The following is a 17733-nucleotide window of genomic DNA, read 5'->3' as shown; positions in this document are numbered from 1 at the left end:
TTGACGGAGAAAAATGGTAATTAGGATAGTAATTTATTATTAATTTAACTATATATTTAAAAATTGCGAGCACGATTGAGGTAAAATGCTTAAACTGATACCAGATGAAACATAAGGTTTTATCCTCATTTTGTGACTTGTGTTGAAATTTTTTATTCAATTTGAACCTCTTCTATGAAACAATACATTTATCGAGGTAGCTCAATTAAAGAGGTTAATCATTCTATCAATTCAATATTTTAATAATATCTTAATCTTTAAGTTTCAAATATTATTTAATAAATAAGAGTTATGCCTAGTGAATTTTGATTAATTACTTATATCAAATTCAAATAAAATTAACTTCACTAATCCGAGCTCAAAATCCATTTTGACCATGTGCTTTGACAAAAATTCCTAATAATAACAAAAATCCCCAACACAATTAGTTACAAAGACTTTTTGATAAGCATTTACCGCAACAGGTCGTGTAATTCAAAATCCTATTAATATTTTGGTGTAATAATAGGAGCTCATCATTCAATTCGATTCAGTTTTGCAAACACAATCAATTCAATTTTTACAATATCTTAATTTTTAACTTTTCAAATATTGTGTAAATAAATAGGAGTTATTTCTAATTAATTTTGGTTAATTAATTATATCAAATTCAAACAAAATTAACTTCACTAATCCAAGTTCAAACTTCATTATGATCATGTGCTTTTAGAATTGATATCCGATTCAAACTTATTTAATCGAAATAATATATTTTGGGGTAACAATAGGCGCTCATTGTTAAATTTGATTTAATTTTATACACATATATATTTGTAAGTTTCAAATATTATTTTTGATCAAGTGTTTTGAGATTTGTTATTTGTTTCGAACTCATAATTAATCACTACTAAAAAAATAAAATTTACCTATGGAATTGATAAATTCACAAAAATTCAATTGTTCTCAGTTTGCAGAAAAACTGATAAATTCACAAAAATTTCTCTCTAATTATATTTAACTGATAAATTAAATTTTGAAGAAATCAATATTTAATTAATAATACAAAAATCAAAATAAAAAGTAAAAAAAAAATCCCTCCTGTTATAAATGTATTTATATTATAGTGAATGTCTATCAAGATCTACTTTGATATCTATTAGGATTTGAAGCATCCGTCTTTTACTCAGACTAGGAGTAAATTTTTCCTATAAATAGAGGGATTTTGTTTATTGTATTTACAATCTTATGATCTCTCATCCCTTAAGAGAAAAAATAAGAATTACTCTCTCTATTCTCTCTACTCTTCTTCTTTGTTCTTTCTTGTTTTATAACACGTTATCAGCAAGAGACTCTGCCAAACAAGGTGAGATTATAAATCTGAAGGATTTCAAGGTTAGTAATTCTTTATGTTATCTTTCTTTTGCTACTGCTAATATAATTATTATTGGATTTGAGAAAAAATAATTGGTTTGGAACCATTTATATTTTAAATTTATTCCTCAAGAACAATATTATCAAAAAGGATGATAATATGTTGGGTTCAAGTCCCATTGATTCATGCCTAAGACGCCTTTATATGGATCAAATATTGAGTTTGAATCTTAATACACCATATTGATAATATTGTAATGGCTAAGGCAAAATAATGGGTGTTTGATGAAAAGTCATGAAATTCGACCCATTGAATATGCTCCATTCCATGAAATGAATGTGATAGCAGTATATGATAAGTCTGAAATATGACAACTTATTTCATCCTTGAGGTGTATGTGGTAGCAGTGCATAATATGTCTGAAAGAAGACAAGTGATTGAATGCACGAATCTCCGCGTGGAGACAATATGATAATGATCATCAAAAGTGATGATATTTTCACACGCTTATATGATTATAAGATATTCTAGAGAAGAAGAAAAATTCTCTACATCATATGTATGCCTCTATTTGCTTCTGAAGTAGCAAAATCTTGAAAGTGGTTATAAGCTGTCATAATTTGATAGGCTTAAGGCACGATTATATTCCATTCCTGGGAAATGAGAAACTTATTGATGCAAATGTGCACTTAATTGTGATTGTATCACAACTCACCTCCGAAAGAGGTTGAATAATTTTGAAATCTACTTCTGAAGTAGTAAATCTGAAATTTATTCATGTAATAGTAAATCTGAAATTTACTAAAGAAAAGTACATGTCATGGTAAACTTAGAGTTTGCTAGAATAAAAATTCATAAATTGATATGAACGATTGTGACATCTCGAAGATATGCATGTATTGAAGAACTAGAAGATTCTTCAAGAATTATTTATGTCGTTTGTTCTCATGATAAGTTGGTTGGACCAGCTAATATTGGGATTGGATCCCTTCAAATCTGAAAATTATAAAAGGTGAATAAGGGCTCGTTCACCTATCATGTGGTATGTTGAAAAGATGCATCAATAAGATGATCACATGTACATTCATTGTCAACTTGCAGTTTGACATTCATAAAGTTGCTTGCTCAATAAAATTGAGTTAAGAACATAATTTTTAAATTGTGCAATCAAGAAAGTTATCTTGATGATGATAGTTTAGAATTGAATGCCTTCGATAAATAGCTAAATCATCGCTAATGAGAACAAAGCTTCATGTGTTGGTCTGAAATATAATATTTTGAATACAATAACACTTGTATACATTAGACCAATAAATTATGATTATTTCTTCCCTCTCAATTGGTTCAAGATCGGGAACCAATTATTCCATCTAATAATTTTGATGTGCGGTATACGATTAATGAATATACCATAATGCACAAAGATGGATTCCTCAAAGAAGTAGAGGGTGTATGTTAGTTTTCCTAACATAAGAGGGAGATTATAAGCGCTATGAAATATGTTAGAAATTATCACCAGATCCTTATCCAAAAGATAATTTAAGTTAAATGTCGAAAGCATCTCATATTAAGCGTAAGTTCTCTTATTTTGTGTTCCTAAAGGACAAAGTCTATGCATGCGTGAAGCGTGGTAGACTAATCGGTTCCAAATGAAATGGTCCTTGAAAAATAAGGAGCAAATAATCATAATAAGAAGGCAATGAGCTCTTGAAGAGCCTACGACATAACACTTCATGAAACCTTATGAGAGGTTCATGTGCCTGAAAATAATGAAGTGATGAGATCTCAAAATATTATGCCGCATAGTGAACTGATACTAAATTATATATCATCAATATCTTTGACACAATATTGACGCAATATTGTGAAAGATTACGATGATCTTAATTCTACGTTAATTTAAGAATGCTGACGTAGAAACATTTATCAAGTGACATGAAAGGATACATCTTGGTAAGTGAAAACTTATTTGATTTGTAGTCCAGACACTTGAAGATGCATGTCACACATAAAATGTTGAATATTGTCACTTTGACAAAATTTGTATGAAAACTTCTTTAAGGATTCAAAATATAAAAGTTTCTGGGAAACTTATTGATAATCCTTATAATGTATAAGCTTATAGCTTGAAAATTTTTGAAACTCTTGGAGAGTTTTCAAAAGCAATAAGATTATTTGTTGAAAGGAGAAATATACCAATTTGGATTGGTTATGATGTACCATATCTTAGTACAATTGGTGCACTCATGTATCTTATAAAAAATTACAAGATCCAATATAGCCTTTCACTCAATTTGTTAGCAAGGTATATTTCTACTCCTACTAGAGACATCGAAATGGGATAAGATACATGAGTTTATTTTATTCTAAATATTGCAGTCCTGATCTTACTAGTCATACTGATGTTGGGTACTCATCTAACCCGTATAAATCTTGGTCTCAAATATACAATGTGTTCACATGTGGGGATACTGCCATATCTTGGAGATATACAAAGCAGTCTATTGTAGCCACTTCATCGAATCCTGCTGATATAATAGCTATTCATGAAGCAAGCCGAGAATGTGTATGGTTGAGGTCCATGATACATCTCATTCGAGAAAAATGTGGTGTGAAATATGACAATCTACCTACAATTTTATAGAGAGATAATTCAACATACATAGCATATCTTAAGCGAGATTCATAAATGGAGATAGAACAAAGCACATTTTGCCAAAGCTTTTCTACATACATGAGCTACAAAAAAATGATGATATTAACGTGCAATAGATTCGTTAAACTGACAATGTGACTGATTTATTCACCAAGTCTTCTCCAATTATAACTTTTAAGAAGATGGTGCACAAGATCAGGATACAAAGGTTCAAGGATGTTCTCATTAGGAGGGATTTAATACGCGATGTACTCTTTTTTCCTTACGAGGTTTTGTCCCACTGGTTTTCCTTGTAAGGTTTTTAATGAGGCAGCCGAAATGCTATTATTAGAGATGCGTACTCTTTTTCCTTCACTAAATTTTTTTTCTACTGAGTTTTTTCTAGTAAAGTTTTAACGAGGCACATTATCTACCAATTAGACATTCAAGGGGGAGTGTTATAAATGTATTTATATTATAGTGAATGTCTATCAAGATCTACTTTGATATCTATTAGGATTTGAAGCATCCGTCTTTTACTCAGACTAGGAGTAAATTTCTCCTATAAATAGAGGGTTTTGTTTTGTATTTACAATCTTATGATATCTCATCCCTTAAGAGAAGAAATAAGAATTACTCTCTCTATTATCTCTACTCTTCTTCTTTGTTCTTTCTTGTTTTATAACACCTCCAAAAATTTTCCGTCTAAGTTTATGCCTAAATCACCTTATTAAATTGATGAATTCACAAAAATTTTCCTCCAATTTTAATATAAACAGATAAGTTTTCCCTCCAAACTTTTTTCCTCTAATTATTTTAGACTTATATTAGCTCATTCTTTTCCTATTTTAATAAGTCAAAAGCATAAAAAGCTACAGTTAGAAGAAAATAAAAATAACACAATCCTCAATCTCTCCTATCTTTAATATCTTAATTTCAACTTGTATTCTAGTCACATTCAAGGTAAATTGCATATATTTTGCTCTAATTGTTTTTCGTATTTATTTTGATCTTGTGAAATTACGCAGTAGCCAAGTAGTTTGATGTTATAATTTTTCAGTTTTTATTTTTCTATGCAGATTTTACTTTTTATTTTTCTATGCGGATTTTACTATATTGCATTATTTGCATCTTTTCTGAAAAAATTGTCCAATTGCTTTTAATTGTGAATCATTTTTTTAAGATATGCAACTAACAGACGTTGTGGTAACAAGAAAAGGCAATCGTCCCTAGCTAGAATCCAATTGTTCAATCATAGATTAAGAGTTTTAGTTGCCAGAAACTTAGAAGAGAAATTGTTCACTAAGGTTTGTTACACAATTAGCTTGAACTTTGAAAAACTCAAAGCAAACTAGGAGTAACTTCAAACTGTTAGATATTTTTGTACTAGTAAAATTGGCATTCAACTCTAACTACAATACTAATCTTACTGAATTTTACAATCATTGATTTGTGCGTGTTTGGGAAAAAACAGGAGACGATAGGGATGTTATGCCTCTAATTTTGTCAATTAGGCATTCAAATTTAGCTAGTGACAACACAAGATAGACAAAGGAATTGGCCACTTAGATTTCACGTGAAACACCCTAATGGTTAACTTGTCAAAGGTACAAATCAAAATCAATAAAGTGTTATGACAGTGCCAATAAAGACATATAATAGGCCTCTCCCTCCCGTCTTAAAGGGCATCCGGTGCACTAAGTTTCCACCGTGGACGGGGTTTGGTGAAAGATTGGACCACAAGGTTTTATTGTATGTGGCCTTATTGATATCCTTTGAATAAATCGTACCCGGAGATGGAGAGCTAAATACTATGGATTTAACCTCTGAAGCTACTAATACAAGTAAAGAAGTATAATATATCTCAAGAAGGAAATGGACCATAGAAGACTAAGGCTGCATTTGTTTTTTTTAACATTAAAACGTCTGAATCTGAATGGATATCTGAATGATTAAGAGATTGTATCTAAATCTGAATACTGAATGATTAAGACTGTTTATTTTTTAACATCTGAATATACGTAATTATTTATTTGTAATAAAAATGCAATTCAAATTTAAAAAGTAATAAAATATTATATTATATGAAAAAGATATTACATAAAGTATTAACCTAAACAATAAAATTATTATTTGAGTGATAATTAAAATATTTAAAGATAAATATATTATGTTAAATATAATTATTGAATTATTTAAATTATTACAAAAATATATGCCAATTAAAAATTATTGTGATATGATGTAATTATAAAAAATTAAATTCAACATAAAGTAATTTGACAATTAAACTGATCCAGCAAACTAAAATAATTAATCAGATATAATTTTGATTTAGATGCATAAATATTAAAGTATTTGAATAACTAATTAATACAAGAACGGACACATGTTTATTTGTTAACCAAGAAATCTGAGTGAAAATATCATTAGTAAGTTCAATGTTACGTTATGAACAGGCACACATAAAATTCTATTATCTAAAGAACTACAAATTTTATAATCAAATCAAAAAATTGCAAGCAAAAATTTAGAGTTTAGCAAATAATGAATACACAAATTGATAACTAAAATATTTATAAAAAATTTTGGTGAATCGTACCTAAAAGAGAAGGAAAGCAAGTGAAGAGGAAGAGAGAGAGAAACGTGAAGAGAGAGAGAGATAGCGTGAAAAGAGAGGGAGAGAGATAACGTGAAAAGAGAGGAAATAATGAAGTGAGAAAGTTAAGGATTATGTTTTAAAAAGAGTTTGAATGCTATTCAGACTTCTTTTCATATCTGATTCATTCAGATGTTTTCAGATACATTAAGAGGCTCTTTAAGAAAAAAATACACTTAATGGACTGAAGTCTAAAACATTTAGATTCAGACCTCCATTAAGTGCAAACAAATAGGGCCTAAGGATCGTTTTGCCCATAAAAAGGGGCTACATTGTATTATTTGCTTGGTTTTTCCCCACCAGTTCAATAGGAGTATATTGAATTGACTAAAGTCTAGTGTTGAACCAGATGAATTGGCAACACAAGATCATACTCTGTGTTGTTAAGGTTTAAAATGATATCAACATCCATACAATCGTCTTTCCAAGTAGATACAAGGGCTAATTTGTTAGAAATATTTGCGTATATGAGTAATTTATTGTTTTTGAGTTATACATACTTTTTTTTTATTGTTCTTATAACATTAGCTATTTAGTGTTTACAATATATTTATACTAATGAAGGAGTTTATATTTTTGCACCTTATTAATATTTGTTTACAATCAGATATAGGTAGGAATGGTCTTAAAAAAAAACTAGTTGCTTGACCCATAATGATGATGTGGAGCTTTTCAAGAGTTCTAAGTCAACGTTGATCAAAGAAAATATTCCCACACATGTAGAGGAACTTGTTTATCAGGGTAATATAACTGTCTGTAATATTGACTTTGTTATTCTTATTTTTAATAAAATAAATTTGTATATTTGTATTGTCATATATAGCTAACTCATATTTGACAATTTCGTAGGAAGCTTGGACTCATCAAATGACATAGAAATTAGCTATTATTATGATGGTTATTTTGTATTCTCTCCCTCTAGAGAGTATGTAAGCGGGCATTTGTTAAAAACAAGTATGGATATTGATTTTGTGAGTTACTTTGAAATATTGGATGATTTTAAAAAAACAGTGTAAATTTGATATTATGGGGGGAGATAAATTTTTCTATTTGAGAGGTGATAGAACTATTAGTGATTACGATGGGTTAGTGGAATGCCGTGATGATTCGGATGTTAGGGACATGATTGTTAGTAATAGAATGCATAAGAGGAAGTCTATCGAGTTCTATACATTACCAAAAAATTGTGATATTACTATAAGTGCTTCTTTTGAAAAAAATATTCCTAGGAATGATGCGTTAGCAGAGGTTATGGTTATGGAAGAACATGAATCACCAAACTCAACAGGTATTCACTGTTATTATTGATCTTTTTTATTTTTGTAGATATTTTTATTTGATGTTATTTATTTAATCTTCAATTGTAGGTCCCAAAGTCGTGAAAAGAAAAACTAGGGGGCCTACACGGTGCGTAAAAATAATCAACCTCCAAGAAGGACAGAAATTGTATGTAGAATTTGATGAAGATAATCAAGCTATTGATAAGAATGCAACTGAATTTACTTGATTTTTGGGACAAATAATTAGAAGTCGAAGTTGTCCTTTAAAAGTTAAAGGTTGGAAAGAGATCGAGCACGACAAGATAGACCACATGTGGGACATTATCTTGGTAAGAAAAATTAATAAAATTTTAACTTTTTATGATTGACAACTATTATAACATATGATTATGAATTATAATTATATATTTTTATAGGAAAAGTTTCATTTTGATGTCTTCGAGGAAAGAAAGGATGCAATCATTAATCATATGAGTTATCTCTATAGATATTATAGGTACAGAATGAAAGCTAAGCACTTTGATTCAAAAACATCTTATCAACTTCGTTTACGGAACAAGCCTAAACTTGTTAGCACCGATGAATGGAAATACTTGGTCAGCCTTTGGAGTGGTGTTGATTTTCAAGTAATATTGATATATTATCTTTAAATTATTATTTATTATAGAGACTTTTTATCTTTTTTTTTTCTATTATAAAAATAAATGTTAATTATAATTTTTTAACATTTTTTCAGAAGAAAAGTATGAAGAACAAAACAAATAGGTCGAAACGTTCCTTGCCTCCATATATTGGAATCAAAAGTAATGCAAGACTTAGACATAAAATGGTATATATTATAGTATTTAAATTTAAGTTAGAAGAATTATATTACATTATGTAAAGTCAATTAATAATAACGATTATTATTTTCGTAGGTGAAAGATGGAAAAGTTGTTTCTCGTGTTGTAAAAAACCATTGCTCTTATAAAAAAACTTTCTGTTTTTTCTAAATGTAATCACTAGAAGTGCTACTGATAATAACGATCCACATACAAGGATTGCATAGCCCAATATCATCATACTTACGTGCATTATTAACCACTCAGATTGGCTATGGGTTTGAATCTAAGAGAAATTCTAGAGAATGTTTGTTATCCTGAAATTTTTTTGTCTTTTCTGAGTAATAAGGAGAGAAAAAAAATTGGGTCAAAAGAAAATATCATTTTGAAGTTTTTATAGAATCTCGCAAGAGAAAAAAGGAAAAGCAAACAGATACTTTTCAACAGGATGTCATTGTAATTTAATTTCATTGTGTTAACTTTCCTCTTTATCTGCTTAATTACTATATACTTTCATATATTTGTAATCGATTCTTTTCATTGTAAGATCAATTTGGCCAATTAAAAGAGCAACAACAAAAAGAAAAAATTACTTTGAATGATGATGATATCTTTGCGAAAGTACTTGGGACAAAAAAAATGGATATCTTCGAGCATATGGCCTTGGAAAAAATATTACCGAATACTTCGGTGGAAGACCAAAAAAGATACAACTCATAAAGCAATTAGAAACAACCAGAAAAGAATCAAATGAATGCATGGAAGAAGTTAAAAGGGAAGCTGATAAAAATTTGAAGAAATGAAGAAAGAAACAGATAACAAGTTAGAAGAGTTCAGTAAAAGATGGGAAGAAAAATTTTAAATGATGGTTGAAGCGCAAGGTCAACAATTAAATGATACGAATCTTGTTGTAAGTACTTATTTATATTATTTTGTATCACTTATCTAGTAAATATGTAATTTCTTGAAAAGAATATTCACGTTAATAGTTAAATTTAATATTTAAATAATTATTATATTTTATCATTTTCTTATTTGATTGTTTTAATTGTTATTACAGCTTGTGAAGGAGTGACGAAAGAATCAAGATGGACAAAGACTTGAAAAACTATTTTATTTTGTAAAAGCATATTGATATGTTTGAGTTAAATAATATTTTATTGTTTTAAATAATTTTGTTTCACGTTTTTTAACTCTTTTCTCTAATATATTGCACTATTACATAATTTAGAATATTCTGCTATAATTTTTATAAATTTAATGTCATTCCTCAAATATATTTATGAATTACTAGCTATAACTTTTTAAATTTGTAGAAAAATATACGTAGTTGCCACGAAAATAATAATAATTTTTCATAGCAAATGAAGAAATTTTTTTGCTACAATTTATATATCGTGACCAAAAATATGTAAATTTAGCTATGATATTTTAAGTTCGTAGCTAGACATTACTCCTTGCAACTACCACATATCAAGAACATGGATAAAAATTTTAATTTTTCATAACAAATATAGATTTATTTTAGCTACAGTGCTTTGTAGTTCATGGAAATAGGTATGGATTCTTAGCTACAATGTGTAAATACTTGTAGCAAGTATTTTAATTCACAGCTACAATGTTTTTAATTTGTGACTAAATATGAGTACTATTGCCACCAAATTAAATCATAGAAATAGCCATAAAATTTAAATTTAAATTTACATGACAAATAACTTAATTTTTTTGCTACAATTTAACATCTCATGGCTACAATATGAAGATAGCTACACATTTTATTTGTCGTGGCAAAAAAAATAAAAATACTTGCTACAAGTATAATTTTTGTGACAAAATATTTGTACCATCATAGCTATAACACACTTTTTTTGTAGCAATAAGTATAAATTCTTAGTTACGGATCATGTAAAGTTTGTAGCTAACTATTAGCCACGCTACATCTTGTTACGCAAGCTACGAAAAGAAATATTGTAGCTAAAGTGTTTTGCCACGGAAAATTTCATAGTTAGCTATGATGAATTTTATAACAATATATATCTTTTGTTGTAGTGACGATTTCAAAACGAGTAGTATGAGGCTAGGGAGTGACGTGATTTTGTTTTTGCGAGGGAGGGATAGAGCAACGAGTATGTTGACACGGAGTATAGGAATGTTATCGTATACTTTTTTAAGGAGAACGTAAAAAGAAGATATCGTTGTTTCCTATGATCGATTTTGTTAAGAGGGAAAAGACATGGAGATGTTGGTTCGGTCTACTGCTGATGATTGGAAAAGAAATTCAAAAAACAATAGTACAATGGTCTCCTTATGATTGCAAACACGATCTCTTCCAGTAGTTTGAGTTATTGAAAGGTTATCAAGGGACACGAATTATCATATACAATCTCTACGAGGATGAAGGAGGAGCCACGGAGCTTGATTTTGATACCGATCCACATGACATTCAAACAAGGGGTGTTGGTCGAGATGAAAAGAAGATTGAGATGGCGAAAGAATATCCTAACTTGAGACACTTTCTAACTTATCAACATTCATTAAGGAGTTATGCTTCGATTCTGTACTTGAGGCTTGCTTATGGATTTCGAAAAATTTTGAGGGGAAAAGAAGTTAAACTTCATAATTTGGTAAATGACATGATTACTACAAAAAAACCGCGTTTAGTAACGGATTTGTAGCAACAAGGATATTTCTATCGCTAATTAACGACGGAATTGCAACAAAATAGAACTTTTGTCGCTAAATAAATGAAATTAAAATTAGTAGCCTAATTAGTCACGGATTAGCGACAGAAAATAAAATTTATTGCTATATTTTGGCGGTAAATATTGACGCCTTTATTTTGGTGAAAAAATTAGCGACATAAAAGGTTAAATTTTTTTTTTGACATGGTGGAAATGAAAATAACAACGAAATTATTGTCACTGAAATTATTTTACCATTTAAAAAAAATATATTAGTTATTTTTTTAATAAATAATTAGCAACGTATTTTAAATCCGTTGCTGAGTCCGTCACCCTACCAACTAAATATTAGGACAAAGTCTTTTATTTCACTTTGTTCCCAAAACATAGTATCATTCGCCTCTCTCCAAAAACAAACTCTCCTTTTCCTTTTCTCTCAATTGAGATAAGGAAATCACTCAATATTAATCGAAAAGGGAGTCAATTGCTCAATTTTGAATCTAAATTAGAGTTACGATTCTAAATCTAGTAATGTGAGTTATTTTTCCTCTTTCAATTTCTTAATTTCTATGTTCAAAATCACTTGTAAATGATAGGTTTAGGGTTGTTTGAGCTCTTTCACTTAGGTTTTCCTTACCACTATTGATATTATATGTCCTTATGGTTAATCGGTAGACAATAGCATGTACCATATTTTCTCGCTTAGTTGTCTCAATGTAGTATAAGAAAATTTACATATCTGCTTGGATTTTTATTTTGAATTTAAAAGATGTCTGCGAACTTTATTTTAGATTATTTCTAGTAATTGAGTATTATTAATGTGATTTAAAGTCCAGATTTATAAAAACTAGAGAAAAAATTTGCTTCTCTAAACCCAGAGGGGTGGTCGCAGAGATGGAGACTACCATCAAGTTGTTCATGTGTTGATATTTGCTAAGAGTACATAAGAACTACTTCTCCAAGGACGTGTTGATTGCAAGGATTCCTGGGTTGGTCAGTGGGATATCTCAAGTGTCGGTCATATACTCCGTTACAATCTACAACTTGCTAATTTTGTAAGTGTTTGGCATTATCTTCTCTAAGTTGCTCCTGAAAAAGTCATGCTTGGATCTGTTAAACAGAAAATCTTTCTCTGACCCTGTCAAGTTATTTTTTAGCACTTTTTTATATAGCAGTGAAATTTCACTGCATTATATTTGCTTTATTTATTGCAAATGAATGGAGGATGGGAATGACCTCATATTAGCAAATTCAGTAAATTGAAAATGTTGTTTGTAAGTTGGACAAATGCTTTAGTTTCTAACTTTTATGTTGCAAGTGTATATTTGCGGAAGAAGTTTAATGACGAATGATGTTATGAGAGGCTTGACTATTTCATACTCTTTATAGATAGTTATATTATGGCTAGCTACTTGCCGTTCCTGTCATGGATAAGTACACAGTTACATGAAAAGCCATTTGAAAGTTGAACAAATACATTATTTTCTGACGTCTATGTTGTTTGTGTATATCTGTGGAAGAAGATCAATTACGAATGCAATGCAATATTATGAGATACTTGGCTACTGAATACTCTTTCTCGATAGTTAATTTATGTCACTACTTCCTGACGGGATAGGAAAGGTTTTCTTTTGGGATATGTAATTGTTATTGGACATGTATATAGGATGGGCTCCTTATCATTCCATTTATCGTCCTTCCCCTTTTCACAGTTGGGAAGGGAAGCCTTGGAGTAACTGGTAAAGTTGTTGCCATGTGACCAGTAGATCACGGGTTCAAGCTAGAAATAATAGCCCCGTGCAGAAATATAAGGTGAGGATACTTTCCCGAGGATGTTCTAAGAGAAAAGTGAAGATGTTCTAAGAGAGATCCCTCTCAACACGGGGAGTAGCCTATATTCCGAGGATGCTTTCCTCATCACTGGTGAGGAGTCGAGACTCTCCATTGATGTTGAAGAGACTGAAAAGAACCTAGAGGTATTTCAAACATTGAAGGAGTCATTTCTGAAGGCTTATAAGGTTATGGATAAAGAACTCAGAAGCTATACGAATATCGATTGCTTCTGTAGTGGAATAGCAACTGTAACCCTGGTTAAACAGGTTCGTCAATTTGAAGCTAACTAGTTTTTCTACCATTTTATTCTAAATATGAACACTTTTATTTTGTTTTTTGGCAGGGTAAGAATCTTGTTATTGGTAATATTGGGGACTCTAGAGTTGTGCTGGCTACGAGGGGCGAGGATGATTCACTCACTGCAGTGCAATTGACAGTAGACCTTAAACCGAATTTACTAGATGCATATATATCTATATCTTGCTGCCTGTAAAGTGATATTTTTTATTTTTTCTAAATTGTGTTGATCAACAAAATTACCACTTAATTTCTGTTCATTTAATGAACTTATCTATCTCCCGATAAATGTTATGTCAGCTGTTCTGAGCTAAACTGTTGCAAATAGCCATCAGATTTGAAATGGCACCATGCTGTTACGATCTTACTCCCCAAGAAAAAAATGTGTTTATCCTCCAAATGTTATATCTATTTCCCTCCCTGGTTTTGACCTTTGTGCGTCTCTACAAATTTCAGCTTTCAGTCAAGTTTTCTCAGATTTTTTATGACAAAATCAAGAAAACATAAATGTTAGCTATTTGAGATAAGTTGATAATGGTCAAAACTGTGAACTTTTGGGTTCATTGGTTAAAGAGATAGAACGATTAGGATCTCATCCGTCAACGGTAGCGAGTATATCTTATAAAGTTGTTGTTGTAGTGTGGGTCAAATTATCAATTCATATATGAAATCAGTCAATCGATCAACTCTAATCTCGAACTAGTTGAGGTTGTCTATTCGAATCCTCTGTATCATCTACCCTACTGATGAAATTTCACACTTTACGATGATCATCTACAACTTGCTTATTTTTTTTATTTAAGTAGTGGTCCGCTGTTACAATTTTGGAATGCATATGATCATTCAAGTATCAACAATTTCATTTGGTTTCAACTGTCCTAGTAAAACATGAACTACAACTTCTAAACTTCTGTAATTAGCTATAGATATCTATATATATTATTTCTTGACTACACTTTTCTTATGTAAAGAGAGTGACTAACACAAGGATTATTGTCTGTATGTGAAATTTTACACCGCTTTGAAATGTTGAATGTTCTCTCCCATGTGATTGCATACACACATGGTCATGATGGAAAATCTTTCGTTGATGAACGTTCCCGAATCGTCCATATAAGACTAAATCTTAATGTAGTAGTTTACTTAATTCTTATTTTTTTAGTTTAAAGTAGTTTTTGGCATCTAATCATTTTTAAGTACAATCCGTTATAATTTTACTTTCTCTATTACAGGAAAGATTTGAAGAAATATTACGAGAAAAAACATTATCAGAATTTGATATTGATCAATTTGAAGCATATTACCAAGCTGCCGGAGGAGAAAAGAAGCGAAGAGTATTTGGTATTGGATCTGAAGCAAAAGGCTACTGTGAGCAAACTCTTTGTGTTTCTTGTGGAAAGACATCATCTTCAGCTTCTCATGAATTGTGTTTAGCTTTTGCTATCTTTGATATTGTGGATGATGTGGGTTGTTTTAAGAATAGTTGGTTGATGTTTGGTACTATGGATGTTTTGGACATAATTATGTGTTTAAATGTTGCTATGTTTGGTATTGTGGATGGTTAGATTTTGCTATCTATTTATGTGGGTTCTTTTATATGAATGTTGGATATTTTAAGAAGATTTTGCTATCTGTATATGTGGGTTCTTTTATATGAATGTTGGATATTTTAAGAATTTTGAAAAATTAGGGACTAAATAACAAAATTTTTAGCGATGGACTAGCAATGAAATATTTGATCACGAAATAATCAAAATGACGAAATACAATATGAAATTAGTAACGACATTTATAAATATAACAACGAATATATTCGTTGCTACAAAATAGCAATGGATATAGGTCGTCTCTATGACGTTGCAAAATTGGCAACGGATTTTATTTTTTCCATTGCTAAATGGTTAGCAACGCGCAAAATAGCGACGACACATATTCCGTCGTTGATCTGTCTCTAAATTGATATAGCAACGGATATATGTTGATTAGCAACGTTTTTGGTCTGTTGCTAAACGCGGTTTTTTCTGTAGTGGATGCTGTCGGAGGATATTACATACAGACCACAATCCGTTGGTCATGAAACATCTGTAGCTGAAGGAACCATTGGTTTTGGTGAAAGATGCAAAACATCATATTGATATTTAAGGTTTCAACGTTTCTCACAAAAATAGGCTCATTAAGCCTTTCTGGAGAGTGTGGAATACTGCTGGGAGCGATGGTCGCGATGTGATAGGCGTCTTAGAAGCTAATTTTGTTGAACCAGCTCATGATAAACAGGGCTTTGAGCGCACAATTGTCCTTGCTAGACTTGAGGCATACCTACAAGTTATACAGAAGTACTGGTCTTCAAACTACCATTTCATTGGTCATGCTAAGCGTCGCAATGTAATGAACACTATTGTCTCTCCAGATCAGAAAGAACCAAATGCTTATTCTGCACCTACAATCAAATCTTGTTCCCCCTTCAGCTCTAATGTCGGAAACACAGCATGTCATGATGATAGATCTAAATTGAAATCCACCCCAGTAAAACGCGAGATGGGACCAGTTCATTCTTCAATAAAGGACAGTTCAGTGCAGAAAGCATCCCATGTTTGCGTAGGGACCAGGAAAGTACCACAGCCAGTTCAAGTTTCAATACAAGCAAGACATCAAACTATGTCTGGAGATCAAACTCAGCTAGTGTGTACATTAAATAGGCAACCTGATGAAATTCCAGGAAACTCAATGCTTCTACGCCTAAAAAAAAAAAAAAAAATTTGTTCCCCGTTTAGCTCCAATGTCGGTTACACAACCTGTCATGATGATACATCTAAATCAAAATACACTGTAGGGAAACACGAGAACACGGTATCTGTTCATTCTTCAGTACAAGCAACAAATCAAACTATGCCTGGAGATCATACTCAGCAAGCGTCTACATCAAAATATGGAATATAATACGTCAAATGACTTGAGAGCAGAGAATAATAGTATAAAGAATAGTTTAAAACAGGTTTTGCACCATTGGAAACATGAAATAGCCCAGAGTAAGACTTTAGCTTGCGTCCTTCTAGAAGAAAGAAGACAACAGGCTAGGGAAGAAGAAAGTTTGTGGAGTAAATTGAAGGATGCTTCTGTTACTATACAAGATCTGCTCAACAAAGTGAGGCTGTTAGAAAGTAGCAGGATAACCTTAACCTGCAAAACTGAATGTTAGCGATGAGGAGTTACACAAAGTATTCAGCTAAAGAACAACTGCTGCACACTTCAAAGATCTTTTTAATAGCAAATGCATTCAATATTAACATGTCTATTAGCTTTACTTTTCATTTTTCCTATGGATATAATTGCTTTTGATGGAAACTGTTTTGCCAGATTGTTCTCAGTTTTGGATTCCGATTATCAGTATGAATATATTTTATGTTCCAAATGTCTATCCTTTATTTATGTTTCTTGTATCCGTTGTGTTAAAACTGTTTTGGATTATCAATACGCATAATGCATAACCTTATGTTGTACAAAAGAAAATGAAAACTAAACCGACTACTCGAGTAACGGGAAAATTGTTATACATTTTTCACATACTGTATTCACGTGCTTACGTATTGGCAACAACAACTATAAGACCATCTTGAAAGTATTCAAATGCAAAGAAATGTACCACAACTTCCCTTGCTGATAAAGGCCTTGAGAGCTTCATCCTATCCTCAAAGTAATTAAATACATATTAGCACATTTAGGAGCAGCATCAGAAAATTCAACGAACAATACAGCAGGAGGACAAACTTACAAGACATATTTTTGTTCACCAATTATGTTCTGACTTTTTGCAAGCACTGAGATGCCGCGATCTTAAAAGTTGTAACTATAGTTTGTGGCCACCTAATAAGAAAGTGGTACAACTGTTCGTCTCAAATGCACTTGTTACCGAAAAAATAATCACTTGAAATTACTTAGCAATGTTTGAACACTCTTCCGGAAATCTCTAGCTCCGCCACTGCTTTATTTATTTTTGGTTCTTTCAATTTGATAATGCAGTGCAAAACAAACAACTGATACTTAAAAGTTCTCGTTGAACTTCCTCACATGTTTTGTGTTTTCTTTGAACTTTTTCACAATGACCTTTTTCATAAAAATATGATGTCCGTGTGATAGTTTATCACGGCCAGGGAGATCAGGCCATTCAACAGGGAGATT

The 17733-nt window shown here is 31.0% G+C and overlaps 1 pseudogene; it reads left to right on the top strand.

Annotated features, from left to right (window-relative positions):
• LOC107849370 overlaps positions 1–17237 on the top strand; it is a 168634-nt pseudogene extending 151397 nt beyond the window's left edge.
• The last annotated feature ends 496 nt before the right edge of the window (positions 17238–17733 follow it).

This window comes from Capsicum annuum, chromosome 12 (assembly GCF_002878395.1).
Source record: "Capsicum annuum cultivar UCD-10X-F1 chromosome 12, UCD10Xv1.1, whole genome shotgun sequence".
Lineage (NCBI taxonomy): Eukaryota > Viridiplantae > Streptophyta > Magnoliopsida > Solanales > Solanaceae > Capsicum > Capsicum annuum.
This window is presented reverse-complemented; position numbering and strand designations above follow the sequence as displayed.